General features: G+C 49.0%; 1 protein-coding gene across 1 annotated transcript in view; it reads left to right on the top strand.

The window, feature by feature from the left end:
- Nucleotides 1–1534: 1534 nt before the first annotated feature.
- Nucleotides 1535–13734, top strand: part of SGMS1 (sphingomyelin synthase 1) — an 88494-nt gene continuing 76294 nt past the window's right edge. The window contains exon 1 of the mRNA XM_083866890.1: nucleotides 1535–1623. The gene's annotated coding sequence lies outside the window, so the exon portion shown is untranslated. The remainder of the gene's footprint in view (nucleotides 1624–13734) is intronic.

The following is a 13734-nucleotide window of genomic DNA, read 5'->3' as shown; positions in this document are numbered from 1 at the left end:
TCCACAATCTCCTGGCTGGAAAAATGCCTGAAATATAGGAAAAGTTTTAATCAGACCTTGCAGATCTTCCCACGCTGGTGAACAGCCCTGCAGGCAGCCAGGCTCAGCACATGCAGAAACCCCTCTCTGGGCACCAGGAAATGATTTTGACCTTTTGGCAAGGAAAAAAACCCAGTTTTGTATTAGAACTCACAATTTGTGAAGTGCAAGGTTTGAAATGGGCTTTAGTGCTCACGGAGCAAAGTTTGAGCCTCTTTCTACCTGGAGATGGTGACACCCAGGGGTTGCCCCTAAGCTAAATTGCCCTGTGAGTTTATTTTAACTGAGATTTTACTAGTAACAACTGACTTCTCACATCTCCAGGGCTGACAGAGAACTGAAGCCCAATGGCCAGTAGAGCTCCTGCAGGGCGAAATAAAGGCAGATAGCAGAGTTTTCTCCAACACCCTGCACTCTGGTTTTGGGGATCTTGGGACAGGATGTGTTCATCCCAGTCCAGGATCACAATGGAATTCTACCCAGTATCCCATCTAACCCTGCCCTCTGGCAGTGGGAAGCCATTCCCCCTTGTCCTGACACTGCCTGCTCTTCTAAGAAGTCCCTTCACCTTCTTTCTTGTAGGTTTCCTTTAGGTACTGGAAAGGTGCCAGATGGATTTAGGAGAACTCACACCCTGCTACACCTCAGCTGCTCTGAGCAAGCTACACTGATGGTGGAATTTAATATTTTGGGGGCACTGCGTATGCTCGGAAGGGTTTGGGGTGGCTTCTTTGAGGCCATACATTGAGGACTGTGTCCAGTTCTGGGTCCCCAGTCCAGCAAGGACTTTGAGGGGCTGGAGCGTGTCCAGGGAAGGGAAGGGAGCTGGGGAAGGGGCTGGAGCCCCAGGAGAGGCTGAGGGAGCTGGGAAAGGGGCTCAGCCTGGAGAAAAGGAGGCTCAGGGGGGACCTTGTGGCTCTGCACAAGTCCCTGACAGGAGGGGACAGCCGGGGGGGGTCGGGCTCTGCTGCCAGGGAACAGGGACAGGACAAGGGGAAAGGGCCTCAAGCTGTGCCAGGGGAGGCTCAGCTTGGACAGCAGCAGGAATTTGCCCATGGAAAGGGTGCTGAGGCCTTGGCAGGGGCTGCCCAGGGAGGTTTGGAGTGCCCATGGCTGGAGGTGTCCAAGGAAGGGCTGGAGGTGGCACTCAGTGCTCTGGGCTGGGGACAAGGTGGGCATTGGGCACAGCTGGGGCTCCCTGGGCTGGGAGGGATTTTCCAGCCTCAGGGATCCTGGGATTCTGTAAAACACAGCGAGCAGCGGGCTCCCCTGCGCGCCCCAGGCTGTGCTGGGCAGCGGGGGGCTGCGGATCCCTCCGGACATGGGAACAGGAATGGGAATAGGAATAGGAATGGGACTAGGAAGGCTGAGGCGCAGCGCGCCCCGGCAGGAGGCACGGCACAAGATGGCGGCCGGGATGACACGGCGGTCACGTGTCGCGCGGAGCCCCCGCCCCGCCCGCGGCCGCCGCACGGGACCCGGGACACGGGAACGGGCCACTGGAAACGGGGCACGGGCAGCGGGCTGGAGCCGCCGCACCGCCCGGGGACCCGCCCGGCCCGCACCCAGCCGCGGCTCCGCACGGTGAGTGAGCGGCGACCCGGCGGCCTCCGGCTCGGCGCAGGCCCGGGGGTGGCGGCGGGACGGGACGGCGGCGGTGACAGCGGGGACGTGCCCCCGGGGGTCCGGCTCCTCATCCCGGCGGCGGCCCCGCAGCCCCGGGGGATGCGAGGGGAGCTCCGGCCCCCGCAGCACCGGAGGCTCCAGGGGGGCTCGGGGCTGCCCGGCTCGGGGCTCTGGCGGAGCTGCGGTCCCGCGGCACGGGCGGATCCGGCCCCTCGGCCCCGGCGCGCCGGGAAGGCGCGGTCCCTCAGCCCTGCGGAGCTCTGCCAGCCCCGGCCCGGGGGCTGCGGCCGCGGGAGCCCCCGGGAGCTCCGTGCTCTGCCCGGGGGAGCTCTCCATCCATCCTCACTTAGGGGGGCTGCAGCCAGGGGTGCCAGGGCGGTTCGGGACCCCCAGCTCGGGGGGCTGCAGGGAGCTCTGGGCCCCCGGCTCGAGGGTTGCAGCCCCTTCAGGCCAGGAGAGGCTCTGTCCCCTCAGCCTGGTCAGGTCTGTCCCCTCCTCCCCGGGGTGTTGGAGTGGTGGCTCTGGTCCTCCCTGCCTCAGAGGCTCTGTGGGGACATCTGGTCCCCTTAGCTCAGGTGGGAGTGTGGGAGTGAGCCTGGTCCCCTCAGCCTTCACTGAAGCCCTCAGGCTTCAGTTTTCCCGTGCTGGGATGTGAAGGCAGGGTGCTCCCTGCTCCAAAGGAGGCTGGAGGCATCTTCCGTGGGTGGGAGCAGATCCATCCCATCCCATCCCATCCCATCCCATCCCATCGCGGTGATGTTGGGGCTGTGCTGCCTTGCTGGGGCTGAGGTTTGTGGGGTGGAAAGGGGGTGATGGCTTTGTCCCCTTTTTGGGGACGAAAGGGCTGGGGGGCAGGATGGGGGTGAAAAGGAGAGACCTCGCCACCACGGGCACCCTGGCAGGAGGGTGTGCTCCCTGTTTGCTCGTGGAATGGCTTGCTGATTGCCCGGCTGCAGTATTTGGATTTTTTCAGGGTGCATAAAGCATGGGGCTGTCTTTGTACTGTGTTCCTCCTGGAGGCCCCGTTTTGATCAAGCTTTCTAATTTATTCTGTCTTGTGTGAAAACCTCATTAAAGAGTGCCTCAGTGCCTTCAAGGCACCATAAATACACGGAGAGAAGATGGGAAAGAGAGAGAAAAAGATTATTATTTGTAAAAAATGGGAGCTCTGCCGTATTGACATGGTGCTGCTGAAGCTTGCTGATGCAGGCAGCCTCTCCTAGCAGAGCAGCACCGAGATGTCGATGAACGTCCTCGTGTCACTTTGGCTGATGGTGCATCCTGGTGTGACAGCAGGATTTGCAGTGATGCCTTCAGACTCCCTTCTCCCAGGTCCACGTGGCTGAAAATGCTTTTCTTGTTGGCTTCCATGCCCAGCTGAGAACCAGTGCAAAACACCTGGCTGAAGTCAGTGGAAGTGGTGCTGTGGATCTTGGTGGGTTTGGGCTTGGCTGTGTTCCTTTGGGGAGTGGATGTTGTATTGGAGTTGTGTTCTGGTTTGTTTTGTGTAGTATTTTGTGGGTGTTAAAATGGCTCCAGTTTTGTAAAGTTGTTCAGAGTTTGTCCCCCTGGTTGGTGGCAGACAAAAGGTAAAGGCTGCTTTTACAATATGGGTAATAACCCCCCCTCTAAATCCAGAGAGATTGCTGTGATTTTTCTGAGTTTTTGGGCATGTGCAGCAGAGCTAAATTCAGCTCAGATGCCTTTAAACTGTGTTTGTGATTTGTGCAACAAATGGCGATTCTCGAATTATTAAGTTTCTTTCTCCTTCCACATTATCAATCTGGGAACAGTGTCTCTTATGTTAATTAGCTTTTAATGTGACACAAATTTAATAAATCTAAGTAGGTGGATGATTTTCAGGACTTGGAGGGCCTATGGATGTTATTTGACTGCGCAGAGTTAATGATTCAAAGGCAATGATTTGTTGTTTTCTGTGCATCTCACTGCTTCTCTCAACACTCATCAAGCTTGAATAGGTGTTACTTTTAATTCTTTAATATAATTCTTGAGTTCCCTAGAACTGAACCCATGCACTGTGGGTGATGATGACTTAGAAATTCTTCCTTCTTTTGGTTGCTGCCTCTCTGCATCGCTCAACATTGGCTAATTGGTGCACTAAATATGGGCGACCTGGGACTTACTCAGGTTTAAAAGCAATTTCAGCCTGGCCGTAAGGAATGGTTGTGGAATTAAAGGCTTTTTAATTGGGGCAGCAAGACATCCTGTGGGGGAAAAAAAAAAAAAAAAAAAAAAAAAAAAAAAAAAAAAAAAAGCTCAAAAAATAATCCAGACCCTTCTTGGGGAAAGGGCCTGTTTGAGTAATAGAATAAATCCATATAGCATCATCAAAAAGCAAGGGAGTGTTGCACACAGGCCTGAAGGCTGCTTTTGTTGGACGTGACATGAGGTCCCTGTTTCCTGGGGTGGTTTGCAGGGATTTGTGCCAGGCAGGAAGGATTTCTAAGGCTGCCCAGCCAGGTAGGGCCAGGCTGTTCTTTGCTGAAGTGGAGCAGAGCACCTGAATGCTATTTCAGTCGTGATTCAAGTGCAGCACATCAAAGCCAACTGTACAGGGAGAGAGCACTCTGAAGTGGAGGTGAGCTTAAAATGAGCTCAAAAACCTGAGTTTTTTAGAGGTTTCTTGGAACTGATGGTCACAAACTGAGCTCTTATATACTGTCAGTGCTTTCCAAAGGATTTTGGTGTCATTGGAGGATTTTTGGGCCCAGGGCATGAGCACATAGAGCGGGGCAGGAGCCCTCTGGAGGGCTGGTGTTCTGCATGGAATCTCCAGCTTTTAATACAGCTTGAATTCCCAAAGTGTGTTGTGTGACATCATTAAGTTTATAATTATAATTAAGTCCTGTCCCCCTTCTTCCCCAAAATGCCAGGGGAAATGCAGAAGACTGAGGAGTGTGTGAAACCTACTGGGGGCTTTTTGGGATGATTTCATCCCAGTCACTTTATTATTTTACAAAGCTGCTTAGCAGAGGCAGTGTTTGGTGCAGGTTACTTTGGCTTTTCATGAATCAAAAGAACATCCATCCTAATAAGCTGCCAGGTGTAACTGTGGTGAGGCTTGGTGAAAGGTGTCCCTGCCCATGGCAGTGAGGTGGAAAGAGATGGTCTTTGAGGTGCCTTCCAGCCCAAACCAATCTGGGATTCTGTGATTTAAACATCTCTAAAATACTTGTCTGTATTGTTTCTGGTCTTATCAAACATATTCTTGTAGTTGAGGGGAGAAAAAACCCCCCAAATGAGCTTTGTTCTGATAGTACTTGATCAAGAGCTGGAAAGAGAAAACTTAATTTTGGAGACTGTAACATGTTTCTTAAAGAAATGCAGTTAGTGCTGTTGCTGGGCTTTACAGTTACATCAAAATCAGGGGAGCAAATCTAGAGTGGGACAGATGTCCTGTTGATGTTTCCTTCATGTGCTGCTGTACTGTTCTGCTGTCCAATTACACATCCATAATCAAAGAAAACCACTCATAAATCTTATTGGGAAAGCATCTTCTGTAGGTTTTGCCTCTGCTAATTTGCTTAGATTTAACTGCATAGCAAAATAAATCTCCCTCTGCTTAGAGCCATGACTCCAAAGTTTTTTCTCCCTGACTTCCCAGCCTGGTCTGCCTTCTGTCTCCCTGATTTTGAAACTGCTTGAAGGAAGCTTTTTCTGTTTAAATGGAATTAAGGCAAAACATATTACCAGTTGGGAAGAAAAAAAAAAAAAGGTCTTCAAGGAATCTCTGAAGTCCAGTAGCTTTGGGTTTTTCTGGTGCAGAAAACTGGCAGCTTCCTTGGCAAGCTGGGTGAGGCACAGGTGTGATAGCAGAATTCCTCAGGTGGCTTTGCTGGACTGGCTTTTTGGGGTGCTGTGGGCACTGTCACATCCTTATTAGCTATGTGGGACAAGGCTTGGGAATTTTATCCCTGCTCTCTGTGTCTGGGGAACAATACACAGTGGGGCTGCATGGTCTAAGCCTTCATCAGAAAAAGTAGGAAGAAACAGAAGTAAAGCCAGGATAAATCCCGTCTTAAGGACTGAAAGAGCCTTAAAATTGCCTCTCTCTGAACCAGGTGGATCTGGAGAGGAGAGCTTTTGCAGCCTTGCCTTAAGAAGGATTTTTAATAGCTGTCATCTCCTCCTGTCCACTGCAGCCTACTCCTTGAATTTCCTTTGCTAAAAAAGAGCATTGCAATTGGGAGTGTTTTACAATTTCCCTTGCTGGTCCATTAGTGTATTAGCTTAGCTCCATGTGTGTTGAATGCCACTAAATGTCACTTGCAAATTTAATGTTGGGAGCACTGAGATTTCCGCTAATTGAATTTAAAGTCTTATTCTTGATTTTGTTAAAATGGCAGAGTCAGACAATTGAAATGCTTTAATGGGAAAGTGGAGGAGCACTTGCAAATCTGCTCTTGTGAGTGAATCCAACAGTGCATTTGTGTGGATGGAAGGGGAGACCCTGAGCAGACAGATCAGGGTTTGATGGGGTTTTATTGTCCCAACATGGTGACAGCTGGCAAAATCCACTATGTTGAAAGTCCTAATGCTTGATGTCTGCTCAGGGTCATTGTTGACACCAATTTAACCCTTAATACTTCTGTAAAAATGGTAAAGATCACAGAGCCTTTCAGTTCAATTTAAATTTCTGCTTCTCCAGCCATAGTTTTAGGCACTGCTGGAGGAAGGTGAGTTGTTTGGGCTGTTGGTCTTTAAACTCAGTGGTCCGTGTCTGTCTTCTGGGGTTTTTATTCAGGACATTAGCAACTTCTGCACCTGAGAGTTTGTGAGTTTGTTGTTCTGGGAGGGGCTGGGGGGAGCGTGGTCGTTAATCTTAACTTCAGCCAAATACTCAAGGATTGGATAGACACAGAGAAAGGAGACCCTACTGCTGTACTTTTTGTGAGGTAAAGCGTTGAAGAAGTTACCCTGGATTGGAAAAGAGTCATAAAGATCAGTCCTTGGCTTTCCAAGAGGTGTAAATCTGTGCCTCCCTAGATAGCACAGTGCTTTTAAGAAGTTTGTCTGGAAACACTTCCACTAAATCTCCTGATACCAGGCTTTGACCTTCTGCCACTGAGCTGGCATTTCATACAGGCTCCTGGCATCAGCTCTCCTGCCACTTTCAAGTAAAATCTTATCAGGCATTGAAAAGTTTGACTCTGCAGTCGAGCACTGTGCCAAAGCTGTAAAAGCCCTATTTGTACACAAAATGGATTTTTGCTTGCTAGGAGGGCTGGGGTAGTGCTTCAGTAACTGCAGGAATAGCTCTGAATCTACATGGTAATGAAACAGCTCCATCTAAATCGAGCGTCTCCTGCGCTCTCAGGTCTGCTCTTTGTCTTCTGTGTGTCCCTGCATGGAATTTTACATAGCCAGGTTATATTGCTCTGGAAAACTTGGTCAGGGAAGTTAATTTAAAGCTATTTGAAAGGCTTAAAAATGGCTCTGCCGTTTAGGATGATGAAAAAGACCTTGAAAGTGCCTTGAGAGCGATTGCTGCCGGAGTTCCTGCTCGGTCACGCCAGTGGTGAGCTGCTCCCAGGGCCTCCTCTGAGGGAGCACTCCAGGGTGTCCTCCTCCACAAAAACTGTGCCTGCCCCATCCCTGGAAGTGTCCAAGGCCAGGCTGGACAGAGATTGGAGCAATGTGGGATAGTGGAAGGTGTCCTTGCCCATGGCAGGGTTGGCTTTTAAGGTCCCTTCCACCCAAACCATTCTGGGATTCCGTGATGCATCAAGGCTCAAAACTCACTTGCTTTAACCGGGAGGGAAAATCCAGCACTTGTGGGTGATTGGGGAGCTCAGGGTGAGCTTTGCCCCTTGCAGGGGGTGCCAGTGGCCTGTGGATGTTGGGTGTTTTTAGTGGAATAAGAAAGTGGAATAAGAAATATTTTTAGTGGAATAAGAAAGTAAACCAGACTCACAGGAAGAGAGAGGAACACCCACGTTCTGAAGTGCTGAAGTTTGGGGTGCTCAGTAGAGGCAGTGGGGGGAAGGTGATGTCCAAAGCAGAGCTGTGAACAGGGCAGGAGTGGACAGAAGAGGGTGAGTGGGAGCACGTGAAGATCCTGTTAAATGGCTCAACAGAACATGTTGTTCCCTTTCCCCAGGTACTTTTGGGATGTCAGGATCTATATTTAATGGAATTGTGGTTTTATGGGTGATCTCCATCCTGGGAGAAGCTAAACCTTTGCCAAAAGCTATAGTCACTAATGGGCTGGAGGTTCTTACCTACTCTCCATAAAACACTGCAAAAAACTTATTTTGCAGTAATGAGCAATTACCCACAAATTAACAAAACTCTTTGTCAGGTATTGCCTTTGTTTTTGTGCCTGTGCAATTTCCTAATTCATTTTTTCTCCCCTTCAAACCATAAATAGATGAGTTATCAAAGGCCATTTTAAAAACAAAAACAGGGCCCTAAGCACATCTATCAGAAGGGGATTATTTGAGTTCTGATGATTTGTTCAGAATTCCTTTGCTTGCAAGAAAATGAGCATGCTGAGAAGACACAGACCCATTCAGCCACGTGTCTTGTATCCAAGAATTACAGGGGTTTTGAGAAGGAATGCCAGAGTTCAGCCATGGGTTCAGGAAGTGTAAGTGGCTGGGAGAACACCTGTGGAGATGACAATCACAGGCAAGTCTATATTGCTTCCTCCTCTGAGCAGGACTAACCCCAAAGAAATGTCAGGGTTTTCAGGGTCCTGTTGAGGTTTGAAAATTTGCAAGGAAGGAGAGGAGCTGCTCTGGGGAGAGGAGTTCCCACCTGGTGTGGGGAGAGATACTTTGAAAGCTTGATTCGGTGCCAAGGGAGGAGAGGGAGGAACCTGAGAGCCAGATGATATTGGATACAGGTGCACCAGATTGATGCATTAAAGGCCATTAGCCTTTCTTCCCTGTGCCTGGCCAGCTGAGTTGATGTTCTTAATGAACTACTCCTTAACTATTTTAACTTTGGACTGCTGCTCCTTAACTCATGGTTCATCAGGGCACAAGTGAATTGAGCAGCATCATTTATAATTGTCTGCAGGGAACTTTCCTTGACCACTTTATTGAGTGTCTGCCAGTCCAAAACCCTTTTATGTTTCTTCCTATTAGATTTCTCCTTTGCTAATATTGTACTTAATGCAAACAATCTCCTTTAACCTCTTAACTTTGTAATCCCCCTCACACTGTAATTGTGCTTCCATGCTGCCTATTTGCAGTTGGATATGAGCAAATATTTAAAATAATTGTCCACTCTACAAAATGGTGGTTGACTTCATAGATTGTTTTGTATTTTGTTTGTTGACTCCCTGGGGATCTTGTTTCCATGTCCAGGACATCCATTTAGGTCTTTCTAAGGTAAAAGGTTGGAAAACAGACTGGAAATCCTAAAGAATGCTGTGTTTCTTCACGTGGTTCCACTGTCATGGCTGTGTTTTGAAATTCAGCCTGCAGGATGTGATGTCATGCTAATAAATTAATGACTTGTGTTTATTTGAAGATTGGATAATAACCCAGGCATGGGATAATAACCCAGGGAGAACTTGGCCCTTCTGTTCTAAGCTTCCCAGTAATTGTGATGTGGATAAAGCTTTGGCTGCCTCTGCCTTGCTGCACTTTTCAGCACGAGTGTTATGGGGTGGGAGCTCTGTATTTGTGCAGACACACCCTGGCCCCTTGCAGAGGGGGCTTGGAGACGTGTTCTGACACAGACAGCTGTGGGGACACAGAGCTCCCAACCTTTGCAAAGTGCAGATTCCAAACTCTGGGCTCCCTGTGTGTGCAAAGCTCATCAGAGATGAGCTTGAATTTCCCTTTCAACCCAGGATGGGACCATTCCACAATTCTGTGTTCACTGGAGAAGGGCTTGTTGAATTTCCCAGCCTGGTTGTCGCTGGTGTGCTCCTCTGTGAGGGAGTGCTTGTGGTGGCAGGGTGGCTTGGGGCAGGCAGAGCCTTCACACTTGGCACCCAGGGGAGGAGTGAGCACCTCAGAGCTGTAACCTCTGATCCCTATCACTGAATCTCTGCTTTCACATTCAGATTTCATCCCCAGAGAAACCCAAGGTTGGGGTATGTCTGTTCAAAGCGAACTTTCTGGGCTGATTTAATTTGTGGTTGTCTAAGAGCTGTTTTTTCTTCCCTCACCTTGTCTTCATTTTCCCAGTTTCCAGTGTTAAAGGGTGTTCCATGAGGTTTTGGAGACATGCTCTGTGGTTTGCCTGGCAGGGTGAGGCCTTATCAAGAGGGAAATAAAACCACTGAGGGAAAGAGCAGCACAGGGAGTACCAGTAACGGGCTTCTTTCAGGTCTGGGTCATGCAAAGCATTGATGACATTTTCTGCACCCCTAAAGTGGAGTAACTTCTGCAGTGACTCTGTCAGCTGTGTCAACAAACTTTGTGTTCGGGACTGAAGTATTCTTGAGTTTTATTTTTATTTAAAAAGGAGAGGCAGCTGAGGGTCTGCAGTAGACTGAACTGAAGTGAGTATTGCTTTTGGAAATAACTGGAGGAGATTTGCTGGTGGTGAATAGCCAGTGCAGTGACAGGATGTGTGCAGACAGCTGGAAATGCTCAGGCTTGCTTGCTTGCCAGTGCTGTCCTGAATTAGGATAGTTGGGATAGAGCCCAGTGCAGCCTGTGGGGTGTATTCCGGTGCAACATTTGCACACCAGACTGTTCCCTGTTCAGTTAGTGCTACTCACTGTTGGAAACGGTGGTGTAGTGTTCTTTCACCCTTTTGTCTTTGTGTTGTTGATGGTCATGGAAGAGGCCCCACAAATTTCAGCTGGAAGGGAGAGAAAGTCCATTTATTTCCACAGACACTGCAAAGTGAAAAGTGAAGAATTTGGAGAGCTGGACATGCTGATCCTGCTGTCTTCATAGCCTTAAAAGTGGGTGAAGAATTAAAATAAATAAAAAGAGGAATGGTTTCTGTAGTGGCTTCTCTGTAGGCAGTATTATCTTCTGGTTCTGAGGATTTGTTTCCTTTCCCAGTCTCCTTTAAAGACATTTCCTTTTTCGTAAAAGCAGTGAATTACTCCATGGACCTTTATGTGAAGTGACTGCTGCTTGCTTAATAACCTACTTATTTTATTTGGGCTGTGCTTTTTAAAAATGAAGTGTTCAAGTCAGTCCCTTAGAAGACAGATTGTCCTGCCCGATTGTCTTGAGCAAAGTACCTTTCTGGTTTTAATTGGAGTTTTTATTGCTGTGATTTACAGCGGCAGGGTGAGGGCAGCACTGTTCCTGCAGTGTCTCAGACAAGTGGGAAGAGAAGGAGAAGGAGCAGAGCTATTCCTTATCTGGACACTTTCTTAGGTGCTTACAGAGCTGTGTACTTAAATAATTCCTCCATGTAAGTGTTGATGTGCAGCAAAGCGACACGGTATTAAGCACAACGTTTAATACAAGTATTCTCAGTGTGACTTTGCAAATATTCCCAAGTTCAATTTGCCACCTCTAGTGCTGCCTCATGTCACTGAAGTGAGGGAGGTTTGTGCAAGGCTCAGAAATGCAGCTAAAATCAGACACTTTGAAATCACCTCTGGGTGCAGTCCTTGTGGCTTTCCTGGACTGGTCTGCTCGCTGTTCCTCTGTGCCCACTGCCACCTCCCCTGTGTCCACTGCCACCTCCCCTGTGTCCACTGCCACCTCCTCGTGTCCACTGCCACCTCCCCTGTATCCACTGCCACCTCCCCTGTGCCCAGTGCCACCTCCCCTGTGCCCAGTGCCACCTCCTTGTGCCCAGTGCCACCTCCTTGTGTCCAGTGCCACCTCCTCTGTGTCCACTGCCACCTCCTTGTGTCCAGTGCCACCTCCCCTGTGTCCACTGCCACCTCCTTGTGTCCAGTGCCACCTCCTCTGTGTCCACTGCCACTTCCCTGTGTCCACTGCCACCTCCTCATGTCCACTGCCACCTCCTCTGTGTCCACTGCCATGTCCTGGTGTCCATTCCCATCTCCCCATCTCTTGGGGTCCTGTCCTGTGGGCCCCAAGTCCTGCCTTGCTTTGGGAACCCTGCTCTGCATTTGGGGTTTTTTTGGTAAGGTGAGAGGGGAGGGGAATTTGGCATTTCAGCACCAGCTGCCTTTGCCAGGTCAGCCACCCTGTTGGTGTGTGCTGTTCCCTGTGTTCAAAATGCAGGAATTTTGTTCTGGCAAGTGTTGTCAAACTTGGATTCTCCTGTCATGTGCAGATGCAATGAATTTCCTAGAAACTTCATGGAAGGGATGAAAGTGATGTAGATTGTTTGTAACAACTGGTGATTCAGTCATTGAAGCATAAACTGGATTTTTAATGTGCTGAAGAATAAACAAAGCCTGGCTTGGTAAGGGCAGCATCAGAAATTCAGGGGATGTGTGGATTTTTCTTTTGTATTACAGTTTATGAAGAATATTTTATTTTTTCCTTAATTAAACTGCTTTTGCAACGTGTGTCAGTCCATCTTGAATCCTATGTAGGAAGATGTGGCTCTATCTGATTAGGGCAGAACCTTCTCCTGCTTTTTGGACTTCAGCTCCCCTTTTTGCAGCTGGGTTGTGTCATCCAGGTTGTCTTTCATCCTTTCCCCTGTCAGGCTGTTGAGCAGACTTCCAAGTGCAGGATTGTGGGGGACAGGGACACCCCTCCAAGTGTGCGTTGTGGGCCCAGGGATACGCTTCAAAGTTTAGGATTGTGAGGTTTGGGACACCTCTCCAAGTGTGAGTTGTGGGGATTGGGAGGATGCTTTGCCACACTTCCTTCCCCTTCGTTTAAAAACCAAAACACTGAGCAGACCTGCAGGGGAGGGGAGGGAGGATCCTCATCCTGCTGCGTGTCAGGGGTCGTGTCTGGCTGCTCCCCAGGCTGGCTGTGATGAGCCGGGATGGAACTGGAGGCGTCCCAGTGCTGTTCCCGCCCAGGTCACAGGTGTCACTGTGCCGGGTCCCTGTGACCTGCTTGCCCTGCAGGCCATCCCACTGTGTGTTTACATCCAGAAGTGCAGCCAGGATCCCGTTTCCAAGGTCTGCTCTTCCCAGCAGACGTGCCTGAAGCTGGAGTCAGGGATCGGCATCCCCCCAAGGGCAGGGCAGGGAGGGAGAGCTGGCTGCAATTCCAGCTAGGGGTTGTCCCATTCCAGCAAATTAGGAGGAATTAATTGTTTGGCCAGAGCCCCAGGACACTGCAGATGACTCTTAGAGGGATGGAGCAGATTCCTGATTTTGAGGTGTGTCCAGTTTTTGGGAGGTGGATCCAGAAACCACGTTTTTGCCAGATCTGAGGCCAACTGGCTCTTCAAATCTGCAACAGAAAAGTTTCTTTGGCTGAGAAATGGAATATCTTGTACTGCTGATATTTCTAAGGACAAGGGGGCTTAAATTTCTTGTTTATGTTGGGAACTGAAAACAGACGATCTCTGGTTTGGGCTGTTCCACAGGAATGGGGACAAACAACCATTTTCCAATGCATTTGTTTATTGTCATGACTATGGTGTTTTCATGCAGTGCTCCTCTTGGTGTTGTGTTCCTGTTATCCCTTTTGAACAAGGCATCTGTGCATTCCAGGGAAGGTCTTTCCTACTGATAGTGACTCCTTCCTTCTGAGCACAGGATTTGTCTGCAGCTCCAGCAGCACTTTCCCATTTTATGGAAGATTCAGCTCAATTTTCCACCCTATTTTGTGTTAATTTTTAGTGAGAATATGTTGCTTTGTTCAGGTCAAATTTGCAAATACATTTGTGGAGCTCAGTTTTTCTCTTTCCTGCCAATGTAGTGTTTTTGCACCTTTCATAAATCATCTGATGAACTGTTGAAGCTGGAAGAGGCTGTTTGGCGTTTACAGAGCTAATGGAAAACTTGAGTGAAGGATACTTTGCAGGAAGTGGCCTCTCAAAAAGGGAAGTAGTGCAAAAGCCAGTTGTATTTTTCTTGTTCACAAACTTGTTTGGCAGAGATTATTAATCCCTCACATCTGTGCAGGTGCAGCCTTCAGACTCACTCAGTATTTCAAAAAGGGAGCAGAGCACAGCCGGGAATTCCCTCTCCCTAATTCCAATCCAGTATTTTGGTTTTTTCAGGGAACTTGTGTG

The sequence above is a fragment of the Zosterops lateralis genome (genome assembly GCF_965231275.1).
Source record: "Zosterops lateralis genome assembly, chromosome: 8".
Lineage (NCBI taxonomy): Eukaryota > Metazoa > Chordata > Aves > Passeriformes > Zosteropidae > Zosterops > Zosterops lateralis.
This window is presented reverse-complemented; position numbering and strand designations above follow the sequence as displayed.